General features: G+C 38.5%; 2 long non-coding RNA genes across 6 annotated transcripts; one reads left to right on the top strand and one right to left on the bottom strand.

The window, feature by feature from the left end:
- Positions 1 to 2,958: 2,958 nt before the first annotated feature.
- On the top strand, positions 2,959 to 17,625 carry LOC144075952 (uncharacterized). Of its 5 annotated transcripts, XR_013300689.1 has the most exons (12): positions 2,959 to 2,979; positions 5,544 to 5,612; positions 10,614 to 10,666; positions 10,729 to 10,791; positions 10,884 to 11,115; positions 14,133 to 14,242; positions 15,199 to 15,357; positions 15,553 to 15,638; positions 16,894 to 16,949; positions 17,015 to 17,130; positions 17,194 to 17,309; positions 17,374 to 17,625. It is a non-coding gene; the product is annotated as an uncharacterized LOC144075952 (long non-coding RNA). The 5 variants fall into 5 exon arrangements; XR_013300688.1 differs by lacking the exon at positions 2,959 to 2,979 and having other exon boundaries at positions 4,445 to 5,612; XR_013300687.1 differs by lacking the exon at positions 2,959 to 2,979 and having other exon boundaries at positions 4,443 to 5,612; positions 10,614 to 10,791.
- On the bottom strand, positions 17,497 to 19,234 carry LOC144075953 (uncharacterized). The gene is made up of 2 exons (XR_013300690.1): positions 18,673 to 19,234; positions 17,497 to 17,775 (listed from the first exon to the last, which is right to left on the bottom strand). It is a non-coding gene; the product is annotated as an uncharacterized LOC144075953 (long non-coding RNA).
- Positions 19,235 to 20,843: the final 1,609 nt, after the last annotated feature.

Below are 20,843 nucleotides of genomic sequence, written 5' to 3'. Positions count from 1 at the left end.
GACCACTCATTGGGCGTATTCAGTGTATTCATAGCAGCTGGTTGTTTACACTCGGGAAAAGTCACACAGTGCAGCATGGCAAAAAGGGCCAAATTCGAGAAATTATGTGTTGATATCACGCTTCTTTCCAAAACGGCTGTCAGCAGATGTCCATAACTGAAAGACTTGGTTGGAATCGATTTAAATTACATTTGACTGCCAGAATTGGAGTGAGGTGTAGACAGGTTTAAGAAGGTAAAAAAAAAATAATAATCGCGCTTCAACAATCTTCATTTTTGCCGTGACAATCTCTTGTTTTCACCTTGTGTCCCAGACGTTGTCACGGTCTACAGCGACATTCAGTCGATAATTATTTTCAATATGGAAAACTCAGTTTGCTCGCTCAGGAATCTGAAAATGACCCTTTACTTTTGCTTATCTTTCCACTTAGCCAATCATATTTCCATTGCACAGCAGATAATCATAATACTAAACTTTCCTGAAGAAGAAAAAAAGTTAAAATATACAGTTCAGGCAGCAAGAAGTTGTAGATTATAGAACACTCCTGGACATTCCTGGTCATGGTCATTTTTCTATATGTGCCTCACAGTTAACTGGCAAAATCTGAAACTCAACGAGACCACGGGACAGACGTGTAGCTTCTGTTTGAGTGTTTGTTGTGTTTTAAAAACTCATTTAATGCAACCTCCGAAAGGCAAACACTCCTGATTAAAAGAATATCCTAGATGACAGGATAAGGTTTGGAAGCACTTCATAATTAGGTTCTCCAGTGGAAGGCACTCCAGCTGCTGAGCCGCCCCGTCTGAAGTTCCAATTAACTAGAAGAATAAAAACCCGATTACGACAAGCAGAGACAATTTATTTTGTTTTTGTGTATTTTGTCTTGATGTGACGGTGAGATTGTGAACTGTGGAATCATCCTAGCCATGTTTGTGTGTATATAGTGAAGGTGACTTTGACACTTAACAGCGATAACGGTAACATTCCCTCTAACATCTCATATTAAAATGGAATAAATTAAACCAGCTTGTGCGTGCGTGTCGGGTGCAATCGCAGTCAATGACTCGGTCGGCAGCACGAGCCGCTCGGAAAAATGGTCTGTCGCCTGTGATTTTGCCAGTGACGAGTGGAATACAGTTACGCTCTATTTCACACACAGACCTACTATCTGACACAAGATTTACCCACATAAACAACGAGGTCCAAGATACGTAATCTTCCGAAAATCAACGTTTACGCCTGCGTTTGCTTGTTGTGATAAGATAGGACGTAGGTACGTTTCCTCGAAAGAGCAAAGTCGGGATACTCGCTTTGTTGGTAATTGGTATGAGCTGAATGTAACACGATGACTAATTGTGTGAACTTTGCCGTGAGTTGTTTGACCTCCCGGGGTTTGTTTTCGCTGAGACACAGGCTCGTTAAGCAGCACCCTCTCCAGGGAAAATGAGCAATTGGGACATTCTTTATTAGAGTGAAATTGGAAATTCTCCAGGAAATCATGTTATCTTTATATCTTTTTGCCAGTTACTCACTGCCATTGACGGCGCCAACATCCAATCTATTTGAACTGGAATCTCTGGCCATTGACAACAACAGACATTTGATATATTTGAACTGAGAGGGTTCGTTCGATCCCTGCCAGACCCTCTCAGTTCGTTCATTGGTACTCGGCCGTTTGGTCACCGGTCTTTTGGTCGCTGGACGTTTGGTCGCCTGGAAGGATATTGATAATTACCATTTAAAATCGTTGCTCTAATTCCCTAAATACAAAATGTGAATTATTATTTAGTCATACTTAATGCCCTATTAATTATTAGGCTAAAGAAAAGCTCCAAATTTCCCGTACTTTTATTGTGTTTTGTTGGAGAACTTGTTAAGACCCTGACTGATGTCCCTTCCTAAGGGGACAACTCATGTACATACAAACTCTTATACACTCACGTCCGCTCAGTGAAACTGCTCAGGGCCATTGTTGGCTTTTATTGATGCGTAGACCGTGTTGTTTTACACTGTTTTGTCGCCGGACTTTTGGTCGCCGGACTTTTGGTCGCCGGACTTTTGGTCGCCGGACTTTTGGTCGCCGGACATTTGGTCGCCGGACTTTTGGTCGCCGGTCTTTTGGTCGCCCGTTGTTTGGGTCCGGGCGACCAAACGTCAGCGACCAAATGTCCGGCGACCAAACAGCCGGTCACGTCGTTCATTTTACCCCCTCGCTGTCAAAATACATTGAATGCGTAGTGCTGTCAATGGCAGCCAGTCAGGTAAATTAGTGCCTTGTGAAGGTTATAAGAAAAATAATCATAATTTACGCAAAAAAATGGTCAATGAAAGTATTGAATCATAATGGCGTTTTTAAAATTTAGCCTAATGCTGCATATGTTTTAACTCCTTTTTCACTAGTGACACGGAATATTCTATTCAGCTCTTGCTTGCATTGGCGCTGCTTGATGTTTGGTCTGGTCAGGTAAGTGTGTGTTATCCATTTGTAAACATTCTAATACAGTACATTTATTACTAGTGCCTCATTTTCATTGTAGAAAAGCTGATGCTTTTTGTCTATGCATGCATTGGTGAGAGACAGTGTGTAATGTTGACATGACACACTCCTTAGATGAACACATTACCCTCAACCAAGGAATATTTCAAACACTTCCCCTGGTAAAATTCTCCATTAGTTGGGTCAATAGAGGGCACTGGGAAAAGAATAACTACGCCCGCCTTCTCCGATGTCTCTACGCACACACAAAGTAGTTGACACTTGCTGTCATCCCATCTGATTGCCTGTTAGTGAGTCTCGGCCACCACGACAAGTGCCCTTTTTCAAAAAAACCATTTTCCCCCGCCATGTCAGATGCGGGGATATTAATGAATGCACAATGACAGTACTTAAGGCGCTTGGCTGTCTTTGTGCCTCTCCAAATTTTCCCGCAGGTCACTTTTATACGACAGGGAAGAAAAAGGAGATAGCAAAACAAACAGGTGCGGGTCAGAAACTCATCTTCTCTCTCAGATTAAAAACTCATTTTTCAAAGCGGCGCCGCGTTACTGAGACTGATTCTCGGGACGCTTCATGCAAATGGAGACTGTTGGATATTTTAGAGGAAGAGATGGTGCTGCGTAGCTCTGTGTCCAATTACCTATGTGAGGATTACTGATGGTAAAGGGCAAAAGGCTGCATTTGCATCTAAAACACTCTTTGCGACTTCTCGGGACGTAAAGGTCACGCACGCACGTACACGCGTGTGTTTGCTCACTGATGACTTGAAAGTAATTCACGTTGTAAATTGCATTGGAACGTCGTGACGAGAGGACATTTTGCGGTCCTTCAGATAGACTTAGTTTACGATTTGTGCTTAGGTAAGGATAAATCTATGTACGATACAGCTGTTAGAAGTCGAACAAGTTGCACTTAAATACGCCTGAGCATCTCCTTGAAAAGGAAATTTACACCTGCGTCCATATTTGATGTCACAAAATAAAAGGAGGTGAAACCAGAATGAATTCACACCTCATTAAAGCGCTGCTTCTGATGCCTTTTTAATGAAATGCGCCCCAGTAGAGCAATGCCAGACGGCATAAAATGAGAGATTTTATCTGCTGTTTTTCCTCATTAACCTTAAATTATGCAAACCAGCAGAGTTCACTTTCTAGTTTGCGTGGAGCTTTGGCTCACCGCTTCTATTACCAGCCCTCCCTTCCTACTTCCATCATGATGCTAAGTAGCAGGCTGTTACGCTTGTATAGCTCTCCTCCTTAACAATATACACATTCTTGACTGTATCGCCACTTGCACCCTGGTTATGTAAATAGATTTCTGACTCTTTTGGCTAATTATTTTTTTCCTTTTTTTAACATTACGATGACAAAATTGCTGAGTCAGATTTTATACTCTTAAGGGGTGTGTAGACAACCTATACATCAAAAAATCTAATTTCGTAGTTGGTAAAAAGAATTTTCTGATTTTGTGGCCCATCTTCCTAATGGCATTTACCCGTGACACATACAAAAGTATAGTTCCAGATTATCTCATTTCTCAATGCTTTACAAATTGTTTCCTTTTTTCCATAGTTAATTCTTGAAAATAAATTTTAAAAAACTGAAAATCAGCTATTACTCACGTTTTGGTTTTAGCTAACCCACGTTGACACAGCTTGAAACAACTGATGAGAATGCACGTGTCATCAGACATCCTCTGAAAGTATGTTTAAGTATGAATCCCCTATATTATAATGTATATAATATATAATAACAATGTAGTTTTGGCAGATTTGCTGTACAAACAAAGATCTTATTTGTTAAATAGGTTTTTAGGTCAGGTTTGTTAGTTTGAGTGCAATACTATTACCCTGGACGAAAGTTCAGGTTTTATTTTATTTTTTATTAGTTTCAGTACGAGCATTGTTATCTTGTTCTCTATTTTTTTTCCCAAATGCATGGTTTCCCTTTTATTATTCTTCAATATGGCACATGCAGGCAGATCATTTCAACTGACTGTGGAAAAGAGTTTATGATTTATGTATTATATCCTCAAGTTATAAATGACTTTCCTATTACTTGAACACATATGCTACGTTAGGTACTTAATTTCCCCAATGAGCTACAGCAGATGCATGCGACAGTAGCTCAGTGGCAGGTGATGCTTTTGGGGTCTGGGCCTTGAGTGGAAACTTGTTCATAGTAGCTCTTCCAGCTTTTAATACCTCCATCGGGTCACATAAGTAACACGAAAACCTGATATGTTAAGTTGGAGCAAGAAGGAGTCATATGGTGTTTTTAAGAATGAATACTAGTATTAATGTAAGAAACCTAGACAAGCCTTAGTCTTCTAATACGATACCTCGAAACAGCCTCAAACCTCTAAAATATAACAGTTCACAACTAATGTATGTATCTCATGACAAGCATGAAAACTATGATATTGACCAAAATGATCTTGTTTGTTTTTGGGTTTTTTTTAGCATTTATTCACTGTTACAGTCTGCTGTGTGTTGGTTAATCATCGATTCCAATAGAAGGGCAAGCCTGACTACAACTTTTGATAAGGGCGCCCTTATTAGAGATTTTGAAATTCATTGATTGTTAGTTAACATGCTGTTGAGACGGAATTACCTGATTTATGTCAGAAGGTAATTAAAAGTAAGTGACTGACTTTTTGCCAATGAATGGGCTCATATTTTGCTCCCTTCCTTTGCATTATTTTTATATAAATGTCATAGCAGTAGCTTGTGAGCTTCATTATTTACATGGATAGAAAAAGTAAGTCAACATTAAGATGTTGATTCATATGCAAAATATGTTTTATATACAGTGGTACCTTGAGATTCGAGCTTTATGCATTCCGGGGACTGAGTTCGTATGTCGATTTACTCGTATCTCAAATCAACGTTTCCCATAGAAATGAACTAAATGAACTAACCCTGACGCTCACAAATGTCCTCACAATAGGATAACGCATGACCACTTGCCAACCTGTTTGGGTGCCTCTTTTCCATAAAATCAGAAAACTGTTGCCGCTTCGCTAACATGTTTGATTTCCTTTGTAGGGAGGCAGTCTCCCCTTCCACCTCTTCCTCGCTAGTGAGCTCCCACAACGCTCTGCCCATTGTTTGAAGGTATCTTAACATGAGGGAGTTGTGGCGAAAAAGTTCTCATAAGAAGCACCAGCCCCCTGGCTGTATGCTCGTATATCAAAATTTGTCTCGTATCTCAAGGTAAATATTTGCTGGGAATTTTACTCGTATCTCAAAGTGCTCGTATGTCGGGGCACTCGTATGTGTAATTTTAAATACAAATTCATGATTTAGCTGGGAATTTTTTAAATCTCTGAGTTAATTAATTTCCAGCGCCCAGTGAAGGAGTTACTTATTTACCCACATTTTGAAAGGATACCATTTTTATAGTAGAGAGGGTACAAGTGTGGACAATTAATGACATTCATATTTATTTTGAAACAAACGACCGGTCAAAACCATCCAGTTAAGTGTAAATTCCTTACCCAGAAAACTGCCACTGAGGTTTTGTTCTTTGTTCCAACAGCAATTTTATGAAGCTACAAAATTATTTGTTTTCCAACATAAAATGGAACTACTAAAAATGAAACATATACTCTGTAGCTGCCACCGCAGAAGCGCTGGTCATTAGCATTTTGCATTCTCTCTTTTTTGTTTTTTAGAGTTAAAAATCTCCTGCCCTCTGAAGAAAGTAATTGGGTAATATGATTGTAGTTATTGCTTTTGGTCACACGTCTTTGCTGCTCTTCCGCTTGCATTTGACACATTTTAGGTGAATGAAGGATAAATCAATTAGCATCAAAGTAATCTTTGCAATGTGCTGCCTCATAATGTGTGTGCATGTGTGCATATATTGACACTTACACGCCAGGCTTGATGCCAAATAGGCGCCAAGTGATTCGGACGCCTTTAAAAGCCTAATAGGAACTCTTCTCCCTAATTAAGATGCATGAATAATGCAAGTAGTGGCATGCCAATTAGCATTCCATCATTCCGCTGTGACCGCGACAGCACACGCATTGGTTTGTTAGGGCCAGTATATGTAGAAGATGAGTGCACTAAAGGAGTGCACACATCACTACTACACGATAAAATAAAATAAAGGCTTTTGTTTGGCGGAATATGGGTGAAAAAAATGTTTACTTCAGCTTAAGAGAAACAATAATTTCCATCCACATTTCTCTCACCATGGGTGCACTGAACTCTCCATCTATTATGGATTGCACTGCTTTAAGTACACAATTTAATAGCTTAATGGCCCCACAGTTAGTGCCTCCCTTTCATAGGGGTACTTTAATGTTAGTGAACAGAAATAAACTGGAAATTAATTTGCGATATATTACAGCGGTCCTCTCATAATTACGAAAACGTAACCTTTATTGTATTTTACTTACAATGTGTTTAGCACGGTGAGGGAGTAGCTCATTTTCTTTCTCATCGTTTTCTATTCCAAAGCCATTTCACCAGCTGCCGCTACTTCATGAGCTAACAGTGCATAGGAATATACGAAAATGACTTCAATAACAGTTTCCCAACGGCTAACTAGTTATATTTAATGGCCACGCACCCCCGTGCACTGAATGTATGTATGTATGTATGTATGCATGCATGCATGTATTTACATACATATACACACATATGCATATATATGTGTATGTGTGTGTATGTATGTGTATATGTATGTGTATATGTATGTGTATGTGTATATGTCTATATGTATGTGTATGTGTGTATATATGTGTATATGTGTGTATATGTGTAAATGTGTGTATATGTGTGTAAATGTGTGTATATGTGTGTATATGTGTGTGTATGTGTGTATAATTGTGTATAATTGTGTATAATTGTGTATATGTGTGTATATGTGTGTATATATGTGTAAATGTGTGTATATATGTGTATATGTGTGTATATATGTGTATATGTGTGTATATGTGTGTATGTGTGTATAATTGTGTATATGTGTGTATAATTGTGTATGTGTGTATAATTGTGTATATGTGTGTATATGTGTGTATATGTGTGTAAATGTGTATATATGTGTATAAATGTGTATATATGTGTATATATATGTGTATATATATGTATATCTGTATATATATATGTATATGTATGTATATGTGTATGTATATACATACATACGTATATATACATATATATACGTATGTATGTACGTACATGCATACATAACTGTATGTACATGAAGAAAAAGAAAGAAGCCCGTCCCACTTGCGAGCCCTCGCCCATGTCAACGTATGTAGCCCCGGGGAAACAGGCTGCGGTTTGGTGGCGTCTTTGTGCCGGGGTTAACCTTGGCTGCAGGCTAAACGCATGGGGAATGTTCTGAGGGGACCTTCAGCCATCAGATGCAGCTTTTCATATACTGCTTCACTCCTGTGGGAGCACTGCCACAAACACAACTATTGATCCACTGTCATACTCGCACACACTCCTCCCTTCAGCTTTTCTTTCCTGCTGGCTTCAGTTGAAAAACGTGAGTCTTGTGTGTGTTGTGTCAAGCTAAAAAAAATATCCTCTAAAGTGGTCACAAATCCCATCATGTAGTATGAGGAGGATCAATGTTTTATTGGTGTCTTGAGTATCCTGTGGACTTTGGCTTTTGCATTATATATTTGTTTATTTTATGAGTTTATTCATAGCCTGACTTGTCATCGAGACATTACATTAAAAAATATGCATGGCCTTTTTCTCAGTTTGGCTTCATTCTTGTAGTGAGAGGGAAAAACAGTCAACCATTGTGAACATGTTTAAAAGCCTTGCATCATCTGTTTAAAATGGCACTCACCTGCAGATGGAGCATCAACTCCTCAATTAGCACCTTGTCCAAAACTCCCCATGTTCCATTTCCTCTCTCATTACAAGCGTGAAGTCTAAACTCTTCCATTGGTCTTCCTTTCAGGCTTCATGCTGCTGAAGCGGTTTAACAAGGGCAAGGCGTTCGCAGTTTCACGTGGCTTGAGCCAAAACTCAGGCATGACAGTAAATTAACAATGAAATTAGGATTGTCGCACTGTGACTCTCTGATGAGTCATCAGGTTTCCGCTGGCGTGCTTTTCAGCACCAGTTCTGACCATCTGGACACATAAAATGCTTTGCTTTCCACTCTTTGCAAACATCACTTGGCCAATTGGACAGTGAAAAAGTACGCACCTGTAAGGAAGAGTAGAAGTATGCCTTGTTAGGGAAAGTCTGATTGGCTGTATGTTATTGCTGATGGATTGATGACTGAATGGAGTTTAGGAGTGCAAAACAAGTGACTAATTTGACTCCAGAGAAGCAGAAATGTTGCATTTGCATTGTCATGACCTTGTCGTTTAAGTCTTATTAGTGTGGCAATGATTACATCTTTCTTTTTTTTATTGAAAGCAGACAAAAGAAATTGGAAATTGTTTGATTAGAATTTTATTTTGCATTACTCTGGAGTCAGTTGTAATTTGTATGTATTTATTGCAGTTTGACTCACTTGAGACGGAAAGGAGATGAGAAAATATGGAGCTGTTTGAATAGTCCACTGTGGCAGTTTTCACAATCTCTGGCCCATCGAGTCCCATCAAATATTGTATTACTGCACATTATTCTCCAATTTCTGGCCCCATCAGCCCCAGGACCCAGGGGCCGCACTAACACTCTCGGTTGAGGAAATGTTTCCTCTGTAGCCATCTGCGGTGATGGGAGGACATATTGGAAATCAAAGCAGCGGCAGGAGGAGGGAGCATAGTGCAGCCCCCTCGGCTCTGGGCAGACTCATCGTTGACCGCGAATCACTACATCCAAGAAGAGGGCAGCCGTGTCTCGGTGCTGAAGGACAGTTCCTGGCTCCAACATGGCTCCAAGGGCATCCTGGTGACCAAAGCTTTACACATGAAAACCCTTCAACTCTTCTTTGTAAGATTTACCAATTGCTCTTTATTCTGGGGTGTGAAGCTGTGTTGTGTACATCTTTGGATAGGTGTGAATATAAGCCGATGCGTCATTAGTATGCGGCGCTGGAATATTTTTGGTGCTGTTGAAAAATGCAACGGGTTGCGCTTAGGGTTTGCTCAATTGCCCTTTCTACTACCACTACTGAGCATGCTTGCATAAACAGTGTTAAGACTTGGATTTTAAGGACTAGATTTCAAAGTTGTTAGTGTTGTGATTTGGAGATGATATACAGCTCATGTGATATATACTGTAAAAAAAACTGCCATCTAGGGTAGCCATATGGCAACCATTATGCATAAATCTCTCATCCAGCATCAGGTGAAACCTCAAGCAAATCAGTTATTTGTTCACCATTTTGGATGCAACACACTCCAGTGCGTTTGTGAATGCTTGCTGCATTTAGAACAGCTACAGGTTGGCAATGTTAAGCACTTGGCAAAGCGCTCAACATCGGATACGCTGTCAACTTGTGGGCTACACGGCAGGAGAAAAGGCATTTTCTGTTGTCAACACAACAGTTAACAGGATTGTGAGTTTGTTTTTTAATGTTTAAATCGTACATTTCTCTAGTGTTTTTGATTGTTTGATTTGTTTTGATTTTACTTGGTGTGGGTTTAGTCTACAACAAAGAGGCAATGACTACTTTCTTTTAGGGGGGTTTATTCCAAAGCAAGTTTTAATCCAAATCAAATCCTGTGAAGGTTTTGCATCTGTTAAAACACCCAAGTAATCAGTTGACTAAAATCTGAACATAAATTTCAAATACACCATAAATAGGGACACAGGATAAAAGTATAATAATACTCTGACCTGTTATGGGGATTTGAGCTACTAAATCTGCCCCCTGTCTACTTGGGCTGCTTTTTGCTGAGCTGTGCTTAAAGAAAGAAGGAAAAACCATCCTTGAAATCCATGAGGAGATATTTCCCAAGGCCTTCATTCATATCTGTAAAATACAGATGCGGTGCCAGCAAAGATGTACAGCGTCTGGGATTAAGGATGAAGACAATCCAAAGTGCTATAATAAGCAGTGTGGCATTATGTAACCATATTTTGGTTTTAATCTCTGACTTGAAAACCCCAACTACAATGAACTTGTTGTTCTTTCATACAAATGTATTATGCACACTTAACACTTCCTTCTGGCTTGAAACCCAGGATGGCACACCGGGCACTGTGACAGGGCAGAAGAAGCCAGTAGGACAGAAAAGGTTAGTGAGCGGAAGAACGCATTGGGGAGAATGTGAGGAATAGCTGCTGTGACCATTAATAGTGTCCAGGCTTGGAGACCATGTCAAGGGCACTGTGGACCGCTATATGAAGCCAACATTTCTGGGTGAGTGTATTTAGCTCACGGACTACTCAACGATACAGTTCGTATCCACTTTGTGTACGTGTGTGTGTGTGTCTGTGTGTGTGTCTGTGTAGGACTCACCTGTGACCGACTGTGTTTGCTCGGAGGCAACTCTTTGTCTTTGTGCTGACACTATATGATCGAATGCTGAGCTCCTCCACTTTGTCTCCACTGAGACCAAGAGCTTTTACAGCGATAACTTGCACACGCTGGAGCATCACACCGTTCCTGTACACTCTGTTTCCATCCACACACACACACCTTGTCTGGCAGATTCTCTTCAAAATGTTCCAGATAAAGTTAAATGTAAGAAAACAAGGTTTGTATGTTTTGAGTTGGCTTTCACCAGGTACTCTGCATCCCTCCCAGATTTTGAAAGGATGCATGGTAGGCTGGTTAAACACAAAAATAGCCTTATAAATTATCTTACTTACTATAAATGGTCTGTTTAAGAAAATAAAAGCCTTGGTATACATCAGGGGTGTCAAACTCGGGTTGGTTCGCGGGCCGCAATCAACTCCATTTCATGTGGCCCCCGGTCCGCCACTTTGACACCTTAGTATACTTTTTTTTAAAGAAAAAAGCTTAGTGTACATGGTCCTTTTTTAAGAAAAAAGATCCTTAGTATACATGGTCTTCAGGGTAACCCCCCGACATTAAAGCCACAGAATGGTGAAAAAATGGAAATATTTGACATACCTCTCTGGTGGCTTGGTTTGCTTTGTCTGCTGCAGAGAGACTCAAAAATAAGAGTCTATATAACAGGGGTCCTCAAGGGCCCCTATCCAGTATATTTTCCATGTCTTCCATCACACCAAAATCAAATGATAGTGATCAAGCTCCTGGACAGCTTGCTGATGAGTTGATCATTTGATTCAGATGTGGTTGGAGATATGGAAAACATACTGGACAGGGGCCCTCAAGGACCGGAGTTGGAGAACTCTGCTATATAACGACAAGTACCAGTGAGGGGATGATGGTGTCAATGACTGCTGTTTGTCACCCTTTCTTTAGTGTTGATTTGGTAAACTTGGGTGGACCCTGCGAGGCAAGATACAAAATGAGTAGATTTAGTACACATGACATGAAAATAAAAAATGAAATAACCTGAAACACTTAGGCCCTACCTCATCCACAATTTATGCCTTGACTTCTTTGTCTTTGTCGATTTTTTCAGTTTTCACCTGCTTTGTCACCATCTCTGTGGCTTTAAACCTCTACAAAACACAACAGTGTGATTGGTTATTTAACCATTTTCATGCACAAATGACCCACATTCATGTTATTTAATCCTGGATGTTTTTCAGTCAATCATTTCAAACCCATTCATTTAAAAAAATATATATCCCAAAAAGTCATCATTGCGTCCGTGTTTCTCTTACAGTTAGTTACACTAAGGAAAATGGTTATTTTACCATGTTTAAACTAGAGTCAAAAATGACCCCTGGGGTATTGTTCAATGAATGTCTCACTTAGGCTTTGTCAAGATATTTAAAAATAAAAAGGTCCAAGCCCAGGGTAAAAGTATATTCATTCTACAAGTGTACCGTGTATTCCTTACATCTCCACTGATGGCACTTGTGTGGGTTTGAGTTAACCATACGGGTGTCTTGCTATTTAAAATAAACAACAAATCAGTTAGTGTTTTCATTCCAAATTTTAATATATCATAATAAAAAAGCTAATTGAGCTAAGCCTTGAACACTGACATTTAATTATTACGCGGAGAGAGAAAATAGAAACTAGTATTTTTTTTAAAATGACTCACTTTGCTGACAAACAGCTCATTTTGGCGTCGACAAGCTGCTCCTTTATGGCCGTTTTGGACACATTCTTGATGTTTCACAGCAATCTGTGATCGTTGAGGAACTGAAACACACAATGGAATGATTTCTTATTAAACATAAAGAGCTAGAGGTAACGCAATGTAGCCAATTTGTTTGCAAACATTTTTCTGTCTCCAACCATGTGGGGCTACATCACGCCAACGAGGCATGCTCCCATCAAAAAGCACTCTTAAAATGTGAACTGGGGCTACGAAATCCCCAAATGATGACGTACCGAATGCACTGCATTGTCCTTTATCAGGTCTTTCTTCGGTAAATCGCAACTTCAGTCTACTGGCTCCTGGCTCATCCGCCATTTTGAAGAATGGCAGCTATTGAACTCTGACCTCGGCCACGCCTATTAAAAAATAGACACACAAAAAATAAAGTGTTTTCATAATAACGTGTATCGGACTAAAACACGTTATTATGAAAACAATGCGACACATACAAAAAGCATCAATAGTAACCTCATACAATTGAAATATTATTTATGAATGGTACGTATATCTGCTTGTCCAGCTCGCTACGGATAGGGTTTGGTTGCTCTGGCCTCGCCCACTAGCCAATCATAGTTTGTGAATGCGATGACGTATCCCTACGCCTCACAGCTCTGGGGTCTGGGTTCAAATCTAGATCACGTCCACCTGTGTGGAGTTTGCATGTTCTCCCTTGCTATGTATGGGTATGTAATAAAATAGAAGCCTTATTATTCATAGTCTTACTTTTCAAGAAAAAAAGCCTTACTATACCTGCTCCTTTTTTAATAAGTCAATTAAAAATAGTAAGTGGCCAGGTGGGAGAATGGTTAGTGCATTGGTCTCACAGTTCTGAGGTTGTGGGTTCAAGCCAAGCTTCACCCCTCACTATGTGAATCTATTTTTAAGAAAAAAAGCTTACTATACATGGTCTTTTTTTAACAAGTCATTATAATAGTAAGTGGCCGGGTGGGTGAATGGTTAGTTCATTGGGCTCACAGTTCTGAGATTGTGGGTTTAATACCAGTTTCAGCCCTTGCTGTGCAGGGGCTTTTTTAAAGAAAAATAAGCCTTTTATGCACATGGCCTTTTAAAAAAATAAATAATAATAATTCTTAGTATATACATGGTCTTATAAAGAAAAATAAGCCTTTATGCACATGGCCTTTTTAAAAAATAAATAATAATAATTCTTAGTATATACATGGTCTTATAAAAAAAAACGCCTTACTATACATGGTCTTTTTTTCCAAGAAAAAAGCCTTACTATACATGGTCATTTTTTTCAAGAAAAAAGCCTTACTACACATGGTCATTGTTTAAAAAAAATAAAAATTAAAACTGTTTTATTTAAGAAAAAATGGCCTTACTGAACATGGTTATTTTTTAACAGGTAAAAGCCTTGTGATACTTTTTGTTCAAAGGAAAAAAGGCCTCACTACATAAAGCGTCTAAACTCGTCCAAATGTTGAAGTGTTTGCAGTTTTGTGTAATTGTGTTTCTTCTCTTTTTTCCTAAGAGCACAGTTCAGTCCAGCAGGCCTATCATGAAGCTTTAATACAAAGTAGCCGTGTCCAGTATTAATGAGCTTCCATTAAGCAGTTAAACTCTGTTTTGCAAGTGCCAAAGGTGAGTTTAAGAACCTGGTGTGGCCTCTAACGCACGTCAGAGAATTACGTAGATGCTAGCTTCGACTTTCCGCTAATTCTCACATCAGCGCACCGCATCGATTTCATTAGTATCGCCTCCTCCGCGATCAATGTCGCGTCCCCTGCTGTCCTGAGTGCTCTCAAACACGAATTTCTCAGCACTCATCATCATACTGACATGCTTTTAACCAGCTGGTTGTCTCAATCATGAATTGATTTTACTCTGAAGATGAGAAGAGCTGAATTCTTTCAGAGATCCAAATAACACTTTTGGAAATAAATGCAAAAGATGTGTCGACCTTAAATTCCTTCATAAATCTTATAGTTTGCTGTATCAAATATTGCATTGCGTATTACACCGTATACCATACGGTATCGCATATTGTGTAGTGTATGCCATGTATCTTACATCAAATCGTATTTTATAATGTGATTTGTATTATAAATCATATAGTATAACCCAGTGACGGTCCGTGCATTTTCTCGTAGCGCCTTCAACGTATCAATCCAACCCTCAAAAACTATTTTATGGCTATAAAACTGTTTAAATGTCTAGAAGTAAAAAACAAACACTAGAGTGCTTGTCATCACAATGTTCATAATGTGCAATACTGTATTTTAAAGGATTAAAGCCCAACCAAAAAATATTTACAGCTCCCCCCACTAACTAATGCACGTTATGATGAAAACAATGTGTTTTTTAAGTATGAATGCCCAATCAACACGTATTTACAGCCCCGCCCCCGCCCCACCCACTGACTAATGCATGTTATTATGAAAACAATGTATTTTTTTAAGTATTAAAGTCCAACCAAAAAGCATTTACAGCGCCCCCCCCCCCCCCCCCCCCCCCACACACACACACACACACACGCGCTGACTAACGCACGTTATTATGAAAACAATTTATATTTTGTGTGTGTGTATCTTTAATAGGCGTGGCCGAGGTCAGAGTTCAAATAGCCGACGTCAAACCCAAAATGTCTTACTAGCTAGGAGGCAGCACGGTCGTGCACTGCAGAGAGAGCAGCCGAAAAGTGACGATTTGCCGTAGAAAGCCTGACAAACTTCTCACAGGACGATGCAGCACATTCGGTACGTTGTCGTTTGGGGATTTCGAAGCCCCAGTTCTCGTCTTAAGAGTGATAAGAGCATGATTCGTTGACGTGATGTAGCTAGCTAGCTAGCCCCATGTGTGTGCAGACGGCAAAATGTTTGCAAACAAATTGGCTACATTGCGTTAGCGATCGCTCTTTTTTTAAAAAGTAATCATTCCATTGTGTGTTTCAGTTCCTCAACGAGCACAGACTGCTGGGAAACTTCAAGAATGTGGCCAAAACGACCAGAAAGGGGCATCTTGTCGACGCCATAACAAAGTGAGTCATTTTTAAATGCGTAGTTCCGATTTTCTCTATCCGTGTAATATTTAAACGTCAGCGTTCAGTATTCAAGGCTTTGCGCAATTGGCTCGTTTATCATCATGATACATTCAACTTTTGAATGAAAACATTAACTAGCTTGGTGTTTTTTAATAGCAAAAACCTGTGGATAAGTCACCCACACAAATGCCATTAGTGGACGTGTAAGGAATAAACGGTAATCCTTCGATCCGTGTAATATTTAAACGTCAGCGTTCAGTATTCAAGGCTTTGCGCAATTGGCTCGTTTTTTATGATACATTCAACTTTTGAATGAAAACAGTAACTAGTTTGGTGTTTTTTTAATAGCAAAAACCTGTGGATTAGTCACCCACACAAATGCCATTAGTGGACGTGTAAGGAATAAACAGTAATCCCTCGATTATCGCGGTTAATGTAGACCAGACATGGCTGTGATAAATGGAATAACTGTAAAGTAGGGTCATCCCTATTGAATTTAATTTAAAAAAAAAAAGACTATAGTGGCAAGTGTAGGAGTAGCTTCCGCTTGTGAGTTTCACATCTTTCTGAACTTAGTAATAATAAGCGAACATAGGCTTTGTCATCATCATACCCAGATAACTGCGTATGATGAAATTGGTAATTGGTACAAAAAATCTGCGCACTCAAATAGATTATATACTTTCACCCGGTTAACTTTCTTAAAGACCTCAGGGCTTTGACCATTTCATTTTTAGTTTTAAATGTGGTTTAGACAAAACCTAAGAGACATTTATTCAACAATAGCACAGGTGTCATTTTTGACTCATTTAAAATAAAAAATCCTCAGCATAAGAGAAAAACAAGCTTTTTGGATATTTATTTTTTTAACAATGGATTTGAAATTGACTGAAAAACTCCAGGCAGAAGTAGGCTTTATTTTATTAGTTTTGTGTAATTTGTACCTTGTGGGCCCCTGTCCATTGTGTTTTCTACATTTCCCACCACATCAAAATCCTGATTATTTGTTTGTGGAGGAAAACATGAAAAATAGACTAGATATGGGCGTTTAAAGACTCAGATCATTTTTTAGTCTTTCTGCAGCACACCAAAAGAAAACCAGACCATCAGGAATATGTCTAATATTGCCTTTTGATGGTTTATAGAAAAAAAGCTAAATGTATGAGTTTTTTTAGTTAAATTTGACTTGATTAGGCCATAGTCTGTATTTCTTTTTATGTAATTTAATCTATTGACCCTTTATGTTTTCTAGAATTCCTGCCTATGTACAGAGGCTGAGGCACCCCCCTCGTTTTTCCAAAATAAAAGGTGAGCCCTTGTGAATGGTTTTTTACTTAACTCTGTGTATTGACCCATTTTTTTTTGTTTTCTAGAATTCCACAGGGGGGACAAGGTTTCCTGCCTATGTACAGATAGCCTGAGGCACCCCCCATTTCGCGGGGCTGGTGGTTACGCGAGAACCTATCTCCAAACTTTTTCAAAATAAAAGGTGAGCCCTTGTGAATGGTTTTTTACTTAACTCTGTGTATTGACCCATTTTTTTTTTTTCTAGAATTCCACAGGGGGGACAAGGTTTCCTGCCTATGTACAGATAGCCTGAGGCACCCCCCATTTCGCGGGGCTGGTGGTTACGCGAGAACCTATCTCCAAACTTTTTCAAAATAAAAGGTGAGCCCTTGTGAATGGTTTTTTACTTAACTCTGTGTATTGACCCATTTTTTTTGTTTTCTAGAATTCCACAGGGGGGACAAGGTTTCCTGCCTATGTACAGATAGGCTGCGGCAGCACCATTTTTCGCGGTGCTGGTGGTCACGCGAAAACCTATCAGTGAAGTTTTTCAAAATAAAAGGTAAGACCTTGTGAATGGTGTTTTACTTTGTATTGACCCCCTTTTATTTTCCAGATTTCCACCTGGTGCCAAGGGGAGTTTCTTTGTCCATTTGAAAATCTCTGAAGTTTTTCAAAATAAAAGTTTTTAAATGTATACATGTGTTTGTCTTTATCTAATAAAAAATGCAGGTAACAATCCAAGTTAAAAAAAAATTATTTACAGGTAAACATTTGAATTTTAGTATACATAGTTGGCATTACATTGAAGTGTTGATTGGTGTAGTCTTTTCTCTGGTTTGTCCACCTGTTGTCAAGACATTTTAGTTAAAGGTTCACAAAACATTTTTACACTTACAATTAATTTTTGTAAAATACACTTAGAAAATAAAAAATGGGGAATAAACACTTGGAAGAAAAAATAAACTGGTGGGAAAGACAATTAAAAAAGCTGGGGGAATTAACAATTAAATTAGGGAAAACAACTGGGGGTATATACTTAGAAAAAAAATGGGAAAATACCTGGGATTTTTTTTTTAAAAGCTGGGGTAATAAACACTTGGAAGAAAGAAAATTAAAAAATGGGGGGTATATACACTTAGAAAATAAAATTTTAAAGCTGGGGGAATAAACACAAAATAAAAATTAAAAAAACAAGTATAGAAAATAAAATTAAAAAGTTGGGGGAATAAACACTTGGAAAATAAAATTTAAAAACTGGGGGTATATACACTTAGAAAATAAAATTAAAAGAAAGAAATTTAAAAAGCTGGGGGAATAAACACATGGTATAACACAGAAAATAAAATTTAAAAAACTGGGGGTTATATACACAGAAAATAAAATTAAAAGAAATTTAAAAAGCTGGGGGAATAAACATGGTATAACACAGAAAATAAAATTTAAAAAAACTGGGGGTATATACACTTAGAAAATAAAATTAAAAGAAAGAAATTTAAAAAGCTGGGGGAATAAACATGGTAAAACACAGAAAATAAAATTAAAAGAGAAAATTAAAAAGTTGGGGGAATAAACACTTAGAAAATAAAATTTAAAAAACTGGGGGTATATACACAAATAAAATTAGAAGAAAGAAAATTTAAAAACCTGGGGGTATATACACTTAGAAAATAAAATTTGAAAAAAAACTGGGGGAATAAATACTTAGAATTCCTGCTCTAACATAAACTGAGATCCTTCTTACCTTAAAGATTTAGTCAAAGAGCTGTGGAAATGAATGGCCTGTGAAACATCATGATGATTTAGGCTTTTATTTAATTTGGATTTTCAGAAGTACAGAGACACCGTTTGATTCAAGTGGGCAACTTGCGAGGAAGATCTCTCAGGCATGTTGCATGCAAAAAAATAGCAAAAGTTAAAATATATAGAATGGAGATTCAACTTTTTTTTGGGGGGGGGCGGTAGTTTTACCTTGATCTGGCCAAGGCTCCTCTTCTATAACCTCAAGAGTGCTCCAGGCATGCTAGAAGAGCTGCATCTTGGTGCTAAACAGGGAAAACTTGCACACAAAAAAGCATAAGTTAGCATATATAGAGCCTGGAGATTCAACAGATAGGCTTAGTTGTTTTTTGGGGGAAGTAGTTTTATCTTGATGCTAAACAGGGAAAACTTGATTTAACCAAGGTATCTGGGGGTTGCCAAACAATTACGGGATAGAGAAATCTTACAAGAAATGTAATAAACGATCAAGATAAAGAATGAAAATTAGTTAGCGAGTGCCAAGTGCTATTTTTCCTTTTCCAGACAAGGCGATTAAATATACAGACTGACATTTACAGCTAGGATAAGTGTGTCAAACTCGGGTTGGTTCGCGGGTCGCAATAACGTCAACTCGATTTCACGTGGGCCGGATCATTTTTGAAATATTTAGATTTTTTTTTTGTTTGTTTTTTTAATTGGATTTAAAAACAACTATCAAAAGCCCTAAATATTCAGTTTTTATAGAGCTAAAAAAATGTTTGTTTGAGCTTTTTTTTCTTCATGAGGGAAAATATCTTATAATAATTTGTTTTTCATTTCAAAAGGAAACAAAATATTTTTGGGAATATGTTCAATATTAGAGTAGAAAACAGAATTTTTTAAATATATTTATTTTTATATTTTAATAAATGCTTTTTGAACAAAAAACACAAAAAGGAAAAAACAGATTAAAAAACTACAATTATTGATTTAAAAAGGGGAAAATGAGGAAATATCATATACATGTATAATCTTCATTTGAATTTGATCCTAACAGAAAGTCGGCACTCATGATTTACTTTCTCGGGCCGCACAAAATGACGCAGCGGGCCAGATTTGGCCCCCGGGCCGCCGCTTTGACACCAGTGAGCTAGGAGAAAGTTGGATTAATAGTTTTGTATATGGCGATTAAATATACAGACTGACGTTAACAGCTAGGAGAAAGTTGGCTTAACAGTTTTGTGTATAAGTGATTTTTTGTAAAAACAGAACAATTACAAATCGGCAAGGGGTGATTAGCACTCGCAATGTCGTGCCTCTGGAGAGTGAGCATTTACCCAGCAAACTGTCGGTTGATGACTCGGCGTTGTTTGATTAAATTTAAAGTCTTGCCAGACGACTCAATAATGGAGAAAACGGACAACATACTTTTTAAGTCAAATCGTGACACTAACGCTAATGTTAACTAGTAACATACGGCACACAGCCGGTGAGGAAAAGAAGCACAAATTTAAATTGTCGACGGTGTGCTAAACCTGGCATTAAACTAAGATATTTGTTGGCGTTTTGGGCTCAATTGATTGCTGAAAAATCTCCCGATAGCGTGATAAAATTGCTATATTCCTTACCTAGTTGACGTGCTTGTGGACCACCAGCGTGTGAATGGCGTTTCAAAAGGAATGGTTACTGCGCATGCGCTTAATTAAATCGTCTGCGTCTACAATCGGCGTAGGCTCTAGCTACTCCACTCTACCACAAGCCAATCATAGGTGAAAAGCAATGCCGTACGTATCCCTACGCCAGCGACAAGGCAATGACGTATCCCTACCCCTGCGACAAGGCAATGACGTATCCCTACGCCTACCGAGAAGGCCTAGGTATCACCAAATCAAATTCTGATTGGTTAAAGCAACAGTCTTATCGACGCTTGTTTAATGCAGCAGAGACTGCAGAACTGATTGTGGAGATCTTGAGCCAGATTTCTGACCCTGGCAACAAATAATGGCTGAAATGTGATTGGTTAAATGATTCAATATGAAAACACACATCTGGAAGCAGTGCAATCAGTGGGGAAAGCAATGAAAGGAAGCTAACAGACAATTTGGAATTATTTAATAAGTATTCATGGGCAAAATATAATTAACATCAGTCTGTGATTCAGATATTTCTTAGGCC

This window comes from Stigmatopora argus, chromosome 6 (assembly GCF_051989625.1).
Source record: "Stigmatopora argus isolate UIUO_Sarg chromosome 6, RoL_Sarg_1.0, whole genome shotgun sequence".
NCBI lineage: Eukaryota > Metazoa > Chordata > Actinopteri > Syngnathiformes > Syngnathidae > Stigmatopora > Stigmatopora argus.
The sequence above is the reverse complement of the archived record's forward strand: the minus strand, read 5'-3'. Positions and strand labels throughout refer to the sequence as shown.